A 17,768-nucleotide genomic window follows, 5' to 3' on the forward strand; every position below is an offset into this window, starting at 1 on the left:
ACGACTATTTTACATAGGACCCCAAAAGGGCAAGATACCCTTCATAGCATCAGTCAACTGCTGCAGGGCAGTGTATATTTGATCTATTTCCTCAGCATCAATGACCCTTTTCACTCAGAACAAGTATGTACTTCTACGTTGTAACTTATGGTCTTTGGGATAACTAGATGGTGCAATATATACGGGTGGCAAAAGGAAGGAGCCGTAACATGTGCCAGACCAGCCCCTAGGGAGTCCTATATAAGCCTGAGGTCCACAAACAAAATACACATTAGAAGGTGAGAGTATATGCTGACTATGAGTTGTACTCCAGCGATATGTATAGTTGCAATTACTTTTCCCTACGGGAACATTTCCAAAACCCTGAACACAAAAGCTGTCTGTAGTGTTAACCACTGGCATGGGCATTGCTCGGTCTTGGGTAATTTTACATGAGTGGAAAGATCTAAAGTACTCAGAGATATTAAATCCCTGAAAATCCATCATCTCTTTCTGGAGCCATGTGGTATTTTTCTTACATTCATAGACGTTCATGCAGCGTCTGAGTGTAAAGCATCCTGTTCCCCTCCTTTTCCTGGAGTAAATCCTTGGTGTTCTATTATATACTCTAACACAGTCTAACACAGTCTCGTAGTCAGACTGAGTTATATTCATGGCATTGGCATGAATATACACCATTGAAAGCAATTGGAACCATGACTCGCAGCTACCCAAATATGACATAGGTACTAACACCAACAAATCATTTTTATGCATAATAGAATTGAGTAACCTGCACACCCAGCAATCAGTAACATTGGACGTCTGATGTACTTGATGGAGCATCTGAAGGAAGTCCTTATCTACATATGTCCGTCTGTGTCTCTCTTTGTGCGGGGCCAAAGTAACAAAAATATGTTCAGGAGGAACAGGAGTTGTCCCTATTAAAGTGTGTACAGGATACTTTTCTTCTAAGTACCACACTACCCCAAATACTATCATTAATGTTACGAAGACAAAAACCACTGCCACTTTCCTACTTTTAGTGGACCAACTAGACCAACCAGGACTACTCTGCTCTACTAGAGGAGCCATGAAGGGCTGCTCTTCTTCCATAATAGGACGACCAAATAGGTAAATGTTTTCAATATTATGAGTAATTCACAACTGCCAGAGGAAATCCATATACTGGAGCCAATAATGGTATAACAAGCTAAAAGAGGGGCACAAATTACCCTGCGTTCTTCATAGCCTCTCTGATAGACTCGTATTGTCCATCTACGTTGAGCACTCGTCGGTCTTTGTTCAGGATAGGACACCTTCCCTCCTGGGAAAACACCCTCACCTGAGCCTGTCCAGTGTCTACGGCAGTGCACCACTCTTCTTTACCCTATTCGGTCACTGGCACCTTAGACAGGGACCCACACCCTATTTTTCATTCATGAAGTCCATCCCTTTCCTTCCGACTTTCCCTCCGGTGCACTGTCCTTCCGTCAGGGATGCAAATTATACCGGGCAACTCCAGGCACAGTGTCATCACGGAAACGAACCTGAAACTCAGTAGAGGAAAGGGACTGAGACTCGATTGCTGGTGAGTTAGACGGGGATGGCTCTTGGGAAGCCCTGATCTCTGGAGGTATTGCTTACTGCAAAACAGCATCGCTCTCCTCCTCTGTCTGTGCCCAACTCACTCAGGCATCAGGGAAGGGAGTGAATCAAGGGACCCTTTTGGTCTCATGGTCTCCGATGCCTTCAAGTACCCGGCGATCATAGGGAAGCGTGAGAGGGATTCTGCGGCAGTGCGTAGCATGAATACAATGCTTCCGACCTTCCACTTTGACTGCGGTCCGGTTGGTGAGGAGGACTTTAAGAGGCTCCTTTTAACGAAGCTCCAGACAACTCTTCCTCTGAAAGCTGCGGATCAACACAAAATCACCAGGCTGCAGCTGATGCCGTGCTGATTGTCTGATAGAGACCGACACGGTCGCAGCAGCTCTTAGACAGTTCGGGAGGGCTCTGGCGATGTTATCCAGGATAGCAGAAAAATAAGTGCAAGGCCTTTGCTTACCACCAAAGGCCTGTGTTAAGACAGAGAGAGCACAACCAGCCGTCTTGTGTACATAGAGCACGAACGGTCTCTGGTAATTAGGTGTACCAAGTACAGGAGCAGATCAAAGTGAAATCTTTAATTGCTCAAAAGCTTCCTGGCATACAGGTGCAAAATGCAGGGGTTCATGCACATCTTTAGTGGTTAGCTAGAGTATGGGCTTTGTTAGTAGGGAATAATTAGGGATCCAGTGAGGGCAATACGAAGTAATGCTGATAAATGCACGCACATCACGTTGGGTTTTAGGGACATGCATGTTATTTATAGCAGCAATGCGCTCAGGCGTTAGTCTACGACCCTGCTTCGGCAGGAGGTGGCCTAAATAGGTAACCTCCTGTTGACAATATTGAAATTTGGAAAGGGACACTTTATGTCCGTGATGTGCCAAATGTACAATTATTTAACTGTTGCGTCTTTGCAGCCGTCCTCAGTGTCAGAGGCCACTAAGAGGTCGTCGAAGTACTGCAATAAGACTTTACAAGAGGGGAGCATCAATGAATCCAATTGTCCTTTAAGGACTTGACTATAGATACTAGGACTTTCAGTATAGCCCTGAGCAGCACAACAGTATCGAAATCTCCTGCCAGCTATGGCAAACCCAAAAGGATATCTACTATCTGGATGGATTGGAATGCTAAAGAAAGCATTTTTTAAATCAATCACAGAGAAGAATTTTGCTGAGTGAGGGATCATCGTTAACAATGTGGTGATGTCAGGAACCACAGGAAATTGAGGAATTACTATTTTGTTTATCGTGCGCAGATCAATAATAAAACGGTAAACATCAGGGTGAGCATCAGAGGCGTCTGAGGATGCCTTCTTGAGAATGGGAATAATAGGGCTATTACAAACATTCACAATTGTTTCCTCAACCACACCGGTCTTTATTAAGTCCTTTATGGTTTGTAAGAGGGCTTTCTCCCCTGCCTGTGGTATTTTATACTGAGGAATACGCAGCAGTACAGCATTATCTTTGATCTTGATAGAAACCGGAGGGATCTTTAACAACCCCTATCCGTATCTCCTATACCTCACAGAGTATGTGGCACATCCTTGAACTCAGCAGAGAGGAGGGTGTCTTTAGTAAAACATTGTTTTGTACTAATCACCTTCGGTCCAATGGTCAGATAAACGCCATCCGGTGAACAGTATATGGTCGCATGTAGCCTTTTCAGCAAATCTAATCCTATCAAATTCTCCCCACAATTCGTTGTCAGTAAAAATGGTGAATCAATCGTGAAATGGCCAATAGTCAAAGCAAGAGGCTTAGAAATGGGGCTCACAACCGCCGTGCCTGAGAAACATTATTTAGGCCAGACAGAACTGCCCCTCGGACCAGCGAACGAGAAACAGAGCTTTTCATAGCAACCATGTCAATCAGGAATGTCTTGGCCGTGCCATGCAAGTCAGCGGTGACATTAGGTCCATGCAGATCTACAGGCACCGAAACTGGTCCCTCACCCTGTCCCTGACTATCCTAGCTGTAAGACACTCCTGTCACTTCATTCATATCATAATCATCATGATAATACTGCTCTCTCCGAGTATCATCAAAATAATTCTGATTCTGATTACCATACGATGAATCCTCTATCTGCATCTCATCATGGTGTCAGAGCAATGCTTCTTACACTTGTGCAGGAACAGAAGGCGCTTATTCCCAATGCCCCCTCCAGAAAACCTCCGACACCCAATTATACCAGTGTTCAGAGTGGTCTCCAAAAGGGGGAAGGTGGAGTTGGATAAAATAACAAAAGAGGAGAAGAGGCTGTCTAAGTTATCAGCTTTCTGCAGCTTGTCTTTTCCTTAGCGATGGTGTGTTGCCTTGGATTGATTGGTTCTGGAAAACTAAACACAAATACACAACTCTATATACCTTAAATACCTAATTTCTCATGTACTCAATGCTACTTCAATACACGACATACCTATATAACTATTGGCCTTAGCTCATCTTCTTTTTTATCTTCTTTCATTTTTTCTTTCTTATTGAAGAGATCTATCTTCTATGGACCTTCTTAAGTAAATCTAAGGAGGAACTAAATGCAATATTATTCTTATCAATAGTTTCCTTAATTTCTATGGATTCATGTATTTCACTAACTTGCTATTTTTCTACATACCTATATAACTTGTTGTGTTTCTCCTTACTAATCTTGTTTAATTTTCACTTGTAGGAAGAATCACCAGACGGAATTAAATAGCTCCAGGTAAGTCTTTAGTTCTAGAATATCGTAGTTCAATGCTTAATTTAATTAAATTCTGTCAGCAACAATTTCTTTATACCTTTAACATAACAGTAAAGTACTTAGCTCTTTTCTGTGAGGTGAATTCAGGTCTCTGTATTTTTGAGTCGCTACTCACTCGCACAGGAACAATTCAGGTCTCAGTATTTGAGTCGCTGCACACATGCATGAGCAATTCCGGTCTCTGCACTCGAGAGAACTGCTCACTAGCGCAACGGCTCTAGGGTTTGTTTCTTGTGGCACTCTTTAGGCTTCAGGAGAGTTTCTGCGCATGAACGCTAGGCAAACACTCACTTTGAGGAAGCGAGTTGAATGCAGTAGCATGTGCGCAGAATTCGATCAGAGTCACTTTGAAAGGCTATGAGATTCAAATAACAGGCACGAACGGAAGTAACCCGATGAAAATACGATGAATTACTACCCTGACTAGACGACGATGATGAGCAAGAAAAAACGATGTGCCTCAGGCAAAGAATCAGGTGAAGTGCGCCAACGTTCTCACTTGAGCGCTCCAAATAGAATTTCAAGGCGAGGGCAAAAGACTAGAACTACACTACTCTTGGAATGTCAACCATCTTGGAGTTTCTCCATCTCCAAGCCACACTAAAAGTAATGCCCCTTTTTTGCAGACAGTATGTATCTGACTGTTCTTGACTGGTCACAAAGAGGGAAAGGTTCTGGTTTCTGGAAATCCTGACGGTACACCCTTACAAGGGAGATTCTTCCGATTTGGGCTTCTTTGGAAACTTTCGATGAAAGGACTTTACCAAACGGGGAGCATGTACATCACAGTATAATTCCCAGGACCTTTCCTCTGGACCATAACCTTCCAATCTACTTAATAACAGATCTTTCCTTTATATTTATTGGGATCATGAATTCTCTTAACTTCAAATTCATCTCCTGATTCTAATAGTGCAGGTTTTGGAGGAAGGGTAACTTTCATGTCCGATTATGTTTTTCTTAACAGGGAGACATGGAAAACTGGGTGGATCTACATTCCTTTTGGTAGTGTTAAGCGGTAAGTGAGAATTTTTTTTTTTTTACAAGGGTTACCAGGGCAACTAAGGTTCGGAACCTACTCCAGTACTTCTCATATTTTCTCAATGATCCTGATCTTAATGCATATTTCTTCTCCATCCCTTGTATTTTAGCCAATTTTGCTCTCCATGCATTAAAAGTAGGTACTTTATCTGTTTGCCAGAGTTGCAGGATTAACGATCTTGCTATTAAAGCTGCAATGAATACACTGTCGTCATTCATAGAGATGTCAGAAGAGCAACCCAAGATTGCTATTGATTCATTAGGAGAAATTTGGGGATCTATTGTACCTCTAAGATATTTCTCAATCTCTTCCCACAAATTCAGATTTTTTGGACATTCCCACATAATATGTGTAAAAGTACCTTTCTCTGCACATCGAAAACACTTATCCTCTATTTGCGGGTATATATTATGGAGAAAAGAGGGTGTTCCATATATCAGCCATTTTGAGTAATATTGCATACGTTTAAAGTTTGCTCCTTGAAAAAAAACTGTGTTAAATTTGTTTAATTTATCCCAAGTAGATTTACTAATCTGTATACCTTCTCTGTTTCTCCATGTATCCCTGGTCTTTTCATATAACAGAGGAGATTTGTTTTCGTCCAAAATTTTGATCCAGGTACTGACCTTCCGTTGTATGGGGCCATAACGAGCTTCGCTGATACTGGGTTTATAACACAGTTTTTGTATATCTAACTTGTCCAGTATAATATTTAATCTAATAAAGGACCAGTTTAAAATTGTATTAGAATGTTGAAGCCCTGCCTCGATCTCTTCCCATGTTTCCCAGCAATTCCCCTTAATAAAATCCTGGATCTTATCATACCCGTTTTCTCTCCATAATCTCTCTGTGTTTCTATCCAGAATACCCATTTCTCCCGTATATATGTTCGTGAGTCTAGTTGAATTATTCAATCTTAATATATCATAATGTGCCAGAAGCTGGGATTTTTGTTTAAATAACCATTGTAAGGTCTTATAACGTACTTTCTTCGGGTACTTGGTCACTCTTGAAGGATCAATGATGTTATGATCCCTTAAGATTTTTTTCATAAAAAAATTCTCTGCTTCTTGAGTGTCTAAAACAAAAAAAATCTGAAATTGTGGTGCACATATGTTGCATAATAATAGTCTCTGATATTCGGTAAAGATAAACCTCCTTCTGCAATCGAGGAATTTAAAGTGCTAAGTGCCAATCTTGGTATTTTATTTACCCATAAAAAAGAAGAAAACATACTATCTATCTGCTTAAAAAAGGATGTCTGTATTGCACAAGGAGCTGCACTAAAAAGGAAATTAAAAAGCGGAAGAACGGACATTCGAATTAAGGCAACCCGACCCATTATTGAAAGCGGGAGCTGATTCCATTGCGCTAACTGAGAGCTTACTTTTTTTAGCAAAGGAATGTGATTTAATGAGTAGAGATATTCTACTTTTTCTGATATATAAATTCCTAAATACCTCTTTGGGCGGGTATTATATGTCTGTCTAAACTCAGTTAGAAGACTGTTTATAATACAATTCCAAAGTATAATTTCAGTTTTGGTTTTATTTATATTATACCTGCCTATTCTTTGAAAGTCCGCAAAGATTTCCATGACTTCTGACTGGCTATCTGCATATTTCTTATAATTCTCTTTAGCTATAATCAAGTTTTCTGTAGCTGTTTGATGGACTTGTTTTAGGTTTTTAACTATCTCTTGAGCTGCTGCAACTGAGACTTCTCTGCCAATTACAGATGAATTTGGGTGCCTACCATATTTAAGATAGAAAAGAGAGAAACCTGTAGAGACATTCTTTGCATTGTTATGTGCGAACTCTGAAACCCATAGAAAGTTTGGCCAGTCTCCTTTTTGATCAAGTAAAAACAGTGTTAGATACTGCTCTAACTCTTGGTTCACCCTCTCTGTCTGACCATCAGTCTCTGGGTGATAGCTAGTAAAATATCTGGTTTCTATACCTAATCCTTCCATGAATGCCTTCCAAAAGTGGGACAGGAATTGGGAACCCCCATCTGAGATTATTACCTTGGCAATAACATAAGCTCGTATAACATGGGTACTAAAATGAATGGCTAATTCTTTAGCCGTAGGAACTCCCTTCAAGGCAATGAATTGAGCCATCTTAGTGAATACATCAACAATCACCAGTATGGTGATGCTTAATACTAGATCCCTGGGCCGGCATGCTTTGGACATATTTGATCTGCTGGAGTCAGAAAAACCCATGTTTCTGATGCTCACCGAGACGTGGCTCGGCGAGGCGTCCAACCCAGATATCGCTACTGCTCTCGCGCCTGAGTATAACATCTTCAGGCGGGACAGGCTGAAGGGGCGGGGAGGGGGCATTGCACTAATAGTAAATAAATCAGCCACCTGTACCATTATCCCCTCGGACGCGATCAAGGATTGTGAATCCCTTGCCTTCGCCATTGTCCTTTCTCCACACCAATCGCTGAAGGGTCTCCTAGTCTATCGGCCGCCTGGGCCCTTGGGCTCTTTTATTGAAGAGTTCCAGTCGGTGACTTCTTCTTTGTTACTCACGTCAGAGCATTGTATTGTTGCCGGGGACTTTAACGTCCACATGGACGTGGAAACGGATGCTGATGCAATCAAATTGCTGGAGGTCACAGCCCCTCTGGGCCTGGTTCCCTATCATGTTGGTCCGACCCATGAGAAGGGACATACCCTTGATTTGACCTTCTCTACGACCCCTATAGAGATGCTGGCTCCTATCCAGGTGCTTTGGTCTGACCATAGGCTGGTGAAATTCTATTTCTCTGAAGTTAGGAAGCCTTCCGGTGTCCCCCGGCAGACTTCGGTGGGATTTAGGGCACTTCACCGGATTACTCCGGAATTGTTGGCACAGGCTTGTGTGGACCACCCCTGCGTGTTAACGGGGAACTTAGAGGAGGATGTGGAGCGTTTGCAGGTCTGGCTCTCAGAGAGACTTAATGATCTTGCTCCTCTGAGACCCCTCCGCAAACCTGGAAAAGGTGCATCTGCCCCTTGGTTTACGGAAGCATTGGCGGCTTCACGGCGGCAATGCAAGGTAGCGGAAAGAGCATGGCGTGTGAAATACGACGCGACGGCGAAACTCGCCTACAGGTCTGTGGCGAAAGCTTATCATCGGAACATCCTCGCGGAGAAGAAGGCTTATTTCGCGAGAAAAATTGAAGCTGCTTCCAATTCCTGTAAGGAGCTATTCGCCATTGTGCGGGAGTTTACAACATCTCGCGCAGTACCAACTCAGACCCCCCCTCCTGCGCCTTGGGTCAGGGCGATTGCGGACTTTTTCACCTCTAAGATCCAGCGGATCCAGGACTCCTTCCATGTGCTGGAGCCTGAGATGCCAGGTCTGGCGGAGAATGCCGCTGTTTCCCGACCTAACGCGGGTGTGGCCCTGGCAGCTTTCCCTCCTCTCTCGCTGTCCGCTTCACTTGACCTGATGGCTGGGCTTAAATCAGGTTCCCCCCGGGACGCCTGCCCCGCAAAATTTCTGGCTAAAATGGCAGCTGTCATTAATCCACTCGTGAACCCCTTGTTGAACTGTTCTCTTGCACAGGGTGTGGTTCCCCAGTCCTGGAAGCAGGCAATGATTATTCCCCTGCTAAAAAAGCCTGGCCTGGATGTGGATGTGTTGGCGAATTATAGACCTATTTCGCTTCTGCCGGCTTTTGCAAAGGTCACTGAAAAGCATGTCCATAAGGTGCTTGCCGATTACCTGGAGTCCCATGACCTACTGCACCCCACCCAGTCGGGTTTCCGCGCCAATCTTAGCACCGAAACAGCTCTCCTGGAAGTCTCGGAGGCGATAAAGGAGGTGCTGGATTTGGGCAGGAGAGCGATGCTGGTGATGTTAGATCTGTCGGCGGCTTTCGACACCGTCCCGCATGAGGGTCTTCTTGCAAGACTCTCAGAGATTGGTCTCCGTGGGACGGTGCTCCAGTGGTTTTGATCATTCCTGGCTGGCCGTCGACAAACGGTCTGGGCTTCTGCTTGCTCCGCCGAGATGTCGCCACTGGGGGTCGGAGTTCCTCAGGGCTCTGTCCTGAGCCCAACTCTATTTAACATCTTCATGACCCCTTTGGCGGCACTGGCGGAGTCTTTCAGGGCCCAGATCGTTTCTTATGCCGATGACACCCAGCTCCTCTTCACCTGTGAGAGGGGTGCGGACTTCGATGGAGGTAGGATCCAGGGTTGCCTTGAGGCTGTGTTTCAATGGTTCCATCATAACAGCCTCAAGTGCAACTCGGATAAATCCGAGGTCCTCTTTTTTGGGTGCAGTTCGGATCCGGACTGGAAAGTGTGGTGGCCTGAGAACATGTTTCCACCAGCTTGTTCGTCCCAGGTAGCTAAAAACCTTGGGATTAAGATCGACAATGGCCTCACACTACGCTCACAAGTAATTGGTCTCACTGGTACCTGCTTTGGCCTACTCCGGATGCTACGCAAGTTCCTTCCCCTGCTATCGGAGGAACATAGGAAGATCATGGTGCAGGCGATTATAGGCTCGAGAATCGACTATTCCAACGTCCTTTATCTCGGCCTGCCAGAATATCTGCTTCAACGGTTACAGGTTGTCCAGAATTCGGCAGCACGTGCCATCTTTGGACTATCTCGCCGTGCTAGAGCCTCGGGCCTCCTGGAGGCTCTGCACTGGCTCCCTGTCCGGAAGCGGATAATTTTTAAGACTCTCACCCTGGCACACAAAGCCTTGCACACCTCCGGAGCAAAATACCTTCAGAAAAGGTTGACTTTTTATCGTCCTGCCAGGTCGCTCAGGTCTGAAGCCCTGTTTCTTGCGGCGGTTCCTCGTGTGAAGAGAGCGCGCATCGGTGGCCGCTCTTTTAAATTACTAGCGCCGCAGTTGTGGAATAAACTGCCTGTGTCTCTGCGCAGCATTCCCAATTTGTTGGCCTTTAGGAAAGGGCTCAAAACCTGGCTTTTTACCTCTTAGCTCTGGCCTCTATTAGGCTTTCTTTTCCTTGGGTTTTCCTTTATTTACTCTCCCTGTTGTGTTATGAGATTAGTGTGCAATTCAAAGCGTCGGGACACTCTTTCGAGTAGCCGCACGCTATACAAAACCCCTGCATAACATAACATATGGTATTGGACCCTTGACCAGAAGGCAGATCCACAATCAAGTCTACGGTGATGGTATGCCAATGATGTGGAGGAGTGGGCATAGGTTGAAGTAACCCCTTTGTAGATTGTCTCTCCGATTTTACGCGCGCACAGACCTCACATGTTTCCAAGTAGGAATGAATATGCTTTGTCATTAGTGGCGACCAATAATTCCTTTTTACCAAGTCTTCTGTCTTTAGGATTCTTTTGTGACCCGCTAGTCGACTGTCATGACTTTCCTCCAGAACTAATTGTTGTAATTCTTGATTGGGTAAGTAAAGTCTCCCTTCATATAGTGGTAAGTTGTGTCGAATTTGTCTTGGTGTTCCCTGTTTTGCCCATTCTGAAATTTCTTCTTGTGTCATAGATTTAACTACTTTTTCTGCGATAGTTTCCTGACCCACTGCTCCCACAATCTTATGTTCCGGAATAATTGTTGGTTGTTCTTGATTATCCTCTGTTTTCTCTGTGATGATTCTTGACAGAGCATTAGCCTTTCCGTTCTTAGTTCCTGGCTTACAGGTGATCACAAAATCATAAACTGCGAAATATAAGGACCACCTAAGCTGTCTTGGTGTAAGGGTTTTTGCAGATTTAAAAAATGCCATGTTGCAATGCTCTGTGAACACAGTTACAGTATTTCTGGCCCCAATTAAGTAATGCCTCCACTCCTTGAATGCATACTTGATTGCCAGTAACTCTTTCTACGTAATTATTTAATTAATTTCTGCAGGTGTCAATTTCCTGGACCTAGAAACTACTGGATGGAGTTGTCTCGTTCTTTTATGCCTCTGAGAGAGAACTCACCCAATATCCAAATGAGAGACATCCGTCTCTAGATAGAAAGGTTCTGTGGGGTCTGCGTGCAATAAAATGGGCGCGGTGGTGAACTCTTTCTTCGTATAATTGAAAAGCTCTTTCTGCATCTTCGGTCCACTCAAAAGGAACTCCTTCCTTAAGGAGTCGAGTGAGCGGAATTAACTTGTGAGAGAACTCATTTACAAATCTTCAATAGAAATTGGCAAAGCCAATGAAGCTTTGTAACTCTTTCACAATATTTGGTGATTTCAATTCCAAGACGGCCTTTACCTTTTTTGTATCCATTGTAATTCCAGACAGTGTAAGCTTAAATCCAAGGAACTCTACCTCTTTCACATTGAACGCACACTTTTCCAATTTTACATACAAATTGTTTTCTCTCAGTCTTTGTAACATTCTTCATACTTGATTCGAATGTTCTTCGGATTTCGAGTAGATTAAAATATCATCAATGTATACTATAAAACATTGATTAATGAACTTGTTTAACACACTATTTATGAAGTGCTGAAAGGCAGCTGGTGTGTTGTATAGCCCATAGGGCATCACTTGTTATTCGTACAACTCCAGATTCGTCCTGAAGGCGGTCTTCCACTCATCACCTTCTTTTACTCTGATCAAATGGTATGCACCATGAAGATCAAGCTTGGTGTAAATTTATGCTTCTTCACCTGATCCAAGAATACAGAGATGAGAGGACGTGGGTATCTATTCTTGATGCGGACTTTGTTTATTGCTCGATAGTCGATACAAGTTCTCAACTCTCCTTCTTTCTTGAGATGAAAAATAACAGCGAGGAGACTGGAGATTGTGAAGGATGTATAGAACTGTTGGCCAAATATTTCTTGATATACTCCTACTGATGTTCATTTTCTTTTCCTGTTAGAGCATAGACTCTACTGCGCGGGCTCCTGCGGAAATCCATTCTGCAGTCAAATGGCCTCTGTGGTGGTAATTTTTCTGCCTCCGCTTCATTGAATACATCTTCAAATTTCTTGTATTCTGGAGGAACTTCACTGGTGTGAATCAGACACACTGAATCTCCATGTTCACTCAGGAGAGTCGCTGGCTCCATTTCCTTAGATCTTCTTTCTGTATGTAAAAAAATTCCTTACAAAAGTCCGAATCCATCTTAACTGTTCTTGCACCCCAATCTATAATTGGATTGTGCTCAGTGAGCCACGGCAAACCCAGAATAATCTGGGATTGTGGTGCATCAATCAAATTGAACGGCATCATTTCTAGATGTCCTTCTTGAAAGGTTAGTTCAATTTGTTCTGTGTGACTGATGATGGGTCCTGAAGAAAGGTTAGTCCCATCCACCGCTCTTACTGGTTCACTTTTTGCCTTCAAAATTGCCTTTAAACCAATCTTAGTTGTATATTTTAAGTCGCAAAAGTTCCCCGTCACTCCTGAGCCGATCATAAATGAAACTTCAGTTAGGGTAATATGTTGGAATCTTAATGTCATGAAGATTACTAAATGAGGGGACAAAGACTGTAGTGTATTTGCCAGGAGATGTTCTTCTGGAGTTGTCTTTTCCTCTGCACACACCAGCCCAACTCCACTTACTGGTGGTGCTTGAAGTTTTGCTTCTCCTTCAAAGACACTTTTGGTTTCTTCTAACACACTCGCACAAAATGTCCGCTGTCTTGATAATACATGTATAAATTATTCTGCCGCCTTTTTTCTTTTTCTTCCTAAGGCCCCACTCCAATTTGCATAGGTTCTACTACGGTTTGACCTTCTGTGACTCTTGAAGATTACGTCTTAATTCTGTCGAATCTTGGAGTGCTGAATTTGAAATCTTTTCTTCTCTCGCCCCTTCTCTGGCTTTGACGGAAATCAGTCTTCAGAACTAGGTCTACTAAAGCTGTTAGATCTGTGGGTAAATAGGGAATCTGGGCTAAGATATCTTTCAGTTCATCTTTCAACCCACGATAAAACACTGGAGCTCTTTTACTCTCTGGTCAATCTGTTTCGACTACCAACTTATTAAACTGGGCCAGATAAGCCACCAGATCCTTGCTGCCTTGCTTCAACTCTAGCAGTTCATTGCCTGTGGCCTGAGATATCTTCTGCCGATCAAAAATCCAAAGGAATTCTTTCTTCAAGTCTTCAAAGTTATAAAGGAGGGCGTCATCTCTGGTCACCAAAGACATGGACCAATTAGCGGCATCACCACTGAGATATGACAAAATGAAAGCAACGTAGGACTGTGCATCTGGAAAAATCAAAGGAGGACATATAAAATGCAAAGAACATTGTGCCAAGAAAATTTGAGCCTTCTGGGGGTCCCCACTAAATTGTTCCAGTGGCGCTAAGGGAATCACTGGTGATAAGGAATGTACTACATGAGTTGCAACTCTAGAAGTGGATTTCAAATTCTCTCCTTCAGTCCCTGAAAATCTTAAGCCAGATGCTGGATTTATGTTGGTCACCCTGGCTGCTAATTCTACAGTTTCTCTCCTAGAGTCCATTATTTTTTTACCTCAATCCTCTTTTCTTTTCTCTGATAGCTGCTAATTCCTTATGTATCAAACCCAGTACATCACCTACATTTTGCAAATCTATTCCATCAGCCATTCTGTTCAAGTGCAAGTTTTAAAACGTGGGCACTTCACTCTGTCAGAGCAATGCTTCTTACACTTGCGCAGGAATAGAAGATGCTTATTCCCAATGCCCCCTCCGGAAAACCTCCGACATCCAAATATACCAGTGTTCAGAGGGGTCTCCAAAAGAGAAGAAGACAATGCCTTAGTTATCAGCTTTATGCACCTTGTCTTCTCCTTAGCGGTTTTGTGTGGCCTTGGATTGATTGGCTCTAGAAAACTAAACACAAATACACTTAACTCTACATACTTTAAATACCTAATTTCTCATGTACTAAATGCTACTTCAATCTACGACATACCTATTTAACTATTGGCCTTAGCTCCTCTTCTTTTTTCTCTTCTTTGATTTTTCTTTCTAATTGAAGAGATCTATCTCCTATGGACCTTCTTAAGTAAATCTAAGGAGGAACTAAATACAATATTATTCTTACCAATAGTATCCTTAATTTCTATGGATTCATGTATTTCATTAACTTGCTATATTTCTACGTGCCTATATAACTTGTCTTGTTTCTCCTCACTAATCTTGTTTTATTTTCATTTGTAGGAATAATCACCAGAAGGAATTCACTAGCTCCAGGTAAGTCTTTAGTTCTAGAATATCGTTAGTTAAATGCTTAATTTATTAAATTCTGTCCACAACAATTTCATTACACCTTTAATATAACAGTAAAGTACAAGGGGCCATATGTATCACCAAACTATTTTGCATTTCCTAAATAGCGAATTTTAAGGAATCGCTATTTAGGAATTGCAAAATGGTATGTATGAAAAAAATCGATTTTTATTTGCGATTCCTTAAGCTTCCTTATTTGCGAATTCGCATTTTGCGAATTCGCAATTAAGGAATAATTTCCAATGCATTCCTATGGGCCAGGTGGCCCATAGGAATGAATGCAAAATAATTCTCAAATTGCGAATTCGCAATTTGCTAATCGCAATTTGAGAATTAATGCAAGGGTGCAGGGGTGTCTCAAAGACACCCTGCTGCACCCCTGAAAAGAACATGTGTGTGCATATGGCGCACATACATGCCCTATGGGCATGTGTGTGCATCACATGCCACCTTTAAAAATGCCAAATTGTGCATTTTTGGAAGAATTCGCAAGTTACCATCAACTACAAGTTGGTGGTAATTTGCGAATTCTTAACCAAAATTCGCAAGCCAAAAATGCTACATACATAGCATTTAAGGAATCGCAAAATTGCGATTCCCTAAATGCTATGGAAAAATAAGGAATCACACAACTTTGCAATTCCTTATTTTGGGAATGTTTCATACATTCCAAAACATGCAAAACGGCCGTTTGCGAGTCGCAATTTCGGCCTTTGCGATTCGAAAACGGCTTGATACATATGGCCCTTATGTGGGATACTTGTAAATGTGGGATACTTGTAAAGCACACTGTTACTCTACCCGAGTGTCCTGGCGCTGTAGACCGCTGGGGAACCCGTCCTGGTTTTCCCTGTGAGATGGTCCCTTTCTGGGTATCTCCAGGGTGAAACCAGGCATCCCCGGCATCTGTGGGGGGCCGTTGTAGAGATGAGGCAAGCTTAATGCCCAGAGTTACCGAGTGTGTTCCCTGGTTAGAGTAGGCACTGAGGCGAGAATTATCGAGTCCGTTGACCCTGGTCCAAGACCCTGCCGCGTCGGGAATTGAACCCTGGTCCCGGGCCGTTCTCTGCTTACAGGTCTGCCGCCTCTAACCAGTGAGCCACACCTCGCCACAGCTCTTTTCTTTGAGGTGAATTCAACACTGTGTTTTTAAGTCGCTACTTACACGCGCAGAAACAATTCAGGTCTCGGTGTTTGAGTCACTGCACACAAGCACATGAGCAATTCCGGTCTCTGTACTCGAGAGCGCATGAGCTCTAGGGTTGGTTTCTTGTGGCACTCTACAGGCTTCAGGACAGTTTCTGTACATGAACGCTAGGTGAACACTCACTTTGAGAAAGCGAGTTGAACGCAGTAGCGTGTGTGCAGAATCGGATCAGAGTCACTTTGAAAGGCTATGAGATTGAAATAACAGACACGAACGGAAGAAACCCGTCGAAAATACGACAAATTACTACACTGACTAGACGACAATGAAGAGCAAAAAAAAAACGATGTGCCTCAGCCAAGGAATCAGGTGAAGTGCGCCAACGTTTTAACTTGAGCGCTCCAAATAGAATTTCAAGGCGGGCGCAAAGGACTAGAACTACACTCCTCTTGGAATGTCAGCCATCTTGGAGTTTCTCAATCTCCAAGCCGCACTCCAAGTAATGCCCCTTTTTTGCAGACTGTATGTAGCTGACTGTTCTTGACTCGTTACGCAGAGGGAAAGGTTCTGGTTTCTGAAAATCCGGACACACAACCACCTCCAACACGACCACGTCCTCTAAAACCCCGACCTCTTGGAGCCGTTACATTGTGGAATAGCTTCGGGCACTCACTTCGCCAATGCCCCTCCTTTTTACAATACGCACATTGGTTCGGTCCAAAAGGTGCACCTGTAGTGCTATTTCTGTTAGTCTGAGACAACTGCTGGGTCGACCCTGAGCCCCCTCTTCCTCTTCCATTCCCCCTTGTCACTTGCTGCATTAACATCTTAATCTTTAAATCCTTACTCTTTCTCTCCACCTTCTCCTTTTCCTCATTTTCTGTATGCTCATAATACTGTGCCATACTCAATATCACTGATGGGGAGGAGGTAGTCCAAGTACTCTCCGAAGCCTGCAACCGAGTCGCAATCTCCGGAAGCAAGGTCATAACAAATCTGTTTACAAACAATCAGACACCACCCTCCACCGACAAATCTGGTCCACTAAAATCCAAGAACACACCTTCAAACCTGGTGAAGAAATCAGACACACTTTCATCCTTCTTCTGACGCCATGCTGCTAACTTGTCCCAATCTACTTGTCTAGGTGGAATAAGGGAATGCATATAAGTGATAATGCGACCTGGTAAAGCTAATATTTCTGATCTTGGCTTCTCAACAGGCTTCCGTTCCTTACCCCATGCCTTTATATCGTTCCATGTCCCTCCTAACTCTACTGCATGGTCCTGCGTATGCACCTGCCTCCGTATATTCACCGGTACCAATAACCCAAAGAACAGCTCAATATCAGCTAGTGTCATTACTGTGGAGGAAGCCACCTCTGTCAATTCCTTATAGTATGCAGTTAGATTTATTCTAGGGTCTGGCAACTGACTTTCAAGGGATAGTACCTCACTCCTCTTCCAAGTAGAGCCATTGTTCCTGGAAACGGGCCTCTACTTTTTGTTGAATAACAACGTTTGCGGCATTTCACTGCTCCGGAATTTTGGGATGGTAGATGGGGTGTACCTCCCTCATAGGGAACAGCGTAACCATCGTTGGGGTCTTCCGATGTAATCTACCCCGGTAGCCAACCAATGTCACAACATTACTAGAAAAATCATTGGGGGCGAAGTCAGTAGCATACACACGATATCTTAAATATCATATATGATTTGTAGAGCAACACCATTGAAACACTGTTCCCACAATCCTATTTGTGTAGCTGACATGTGCTTGAGAGCATGCTGCTACACAAACGGCTCATAATCTTTCATCATACGCCACACGTCTTCCACGCGGTTAATTGGATTCCGGGCTCACACTCCGCAGCCTGATCAGCCACCATTCTTTTCTCCTCATTTCCCACATCAAATCTCATCAACACTCTCCCCATTCGTTCTTGCGCTGCTGCCCAATATCCTCCATCCACTCTATGTACAAGCGTACCAGCACTCAGCAGTACCGTAGATTAAATATTGAGGGGGACAGACCAGATGAAGAAACAGGTATCAGTGATAGCAATGGCT

This window comes from Lissotriton helveticus, chromosome 3_1 (genome assembly GCF_964261635.1).
Source record: "Lissotriton helveticus chromosome 3_1, aLisHel1.1, whole genome shotgun sequence".
NCBI classification, from domain to species: Eukaryota; Metazoa; Chordata; class Amphibia; order Caudata; family Salamandridae; genus Lissotriton; species Lissotriton helveticus.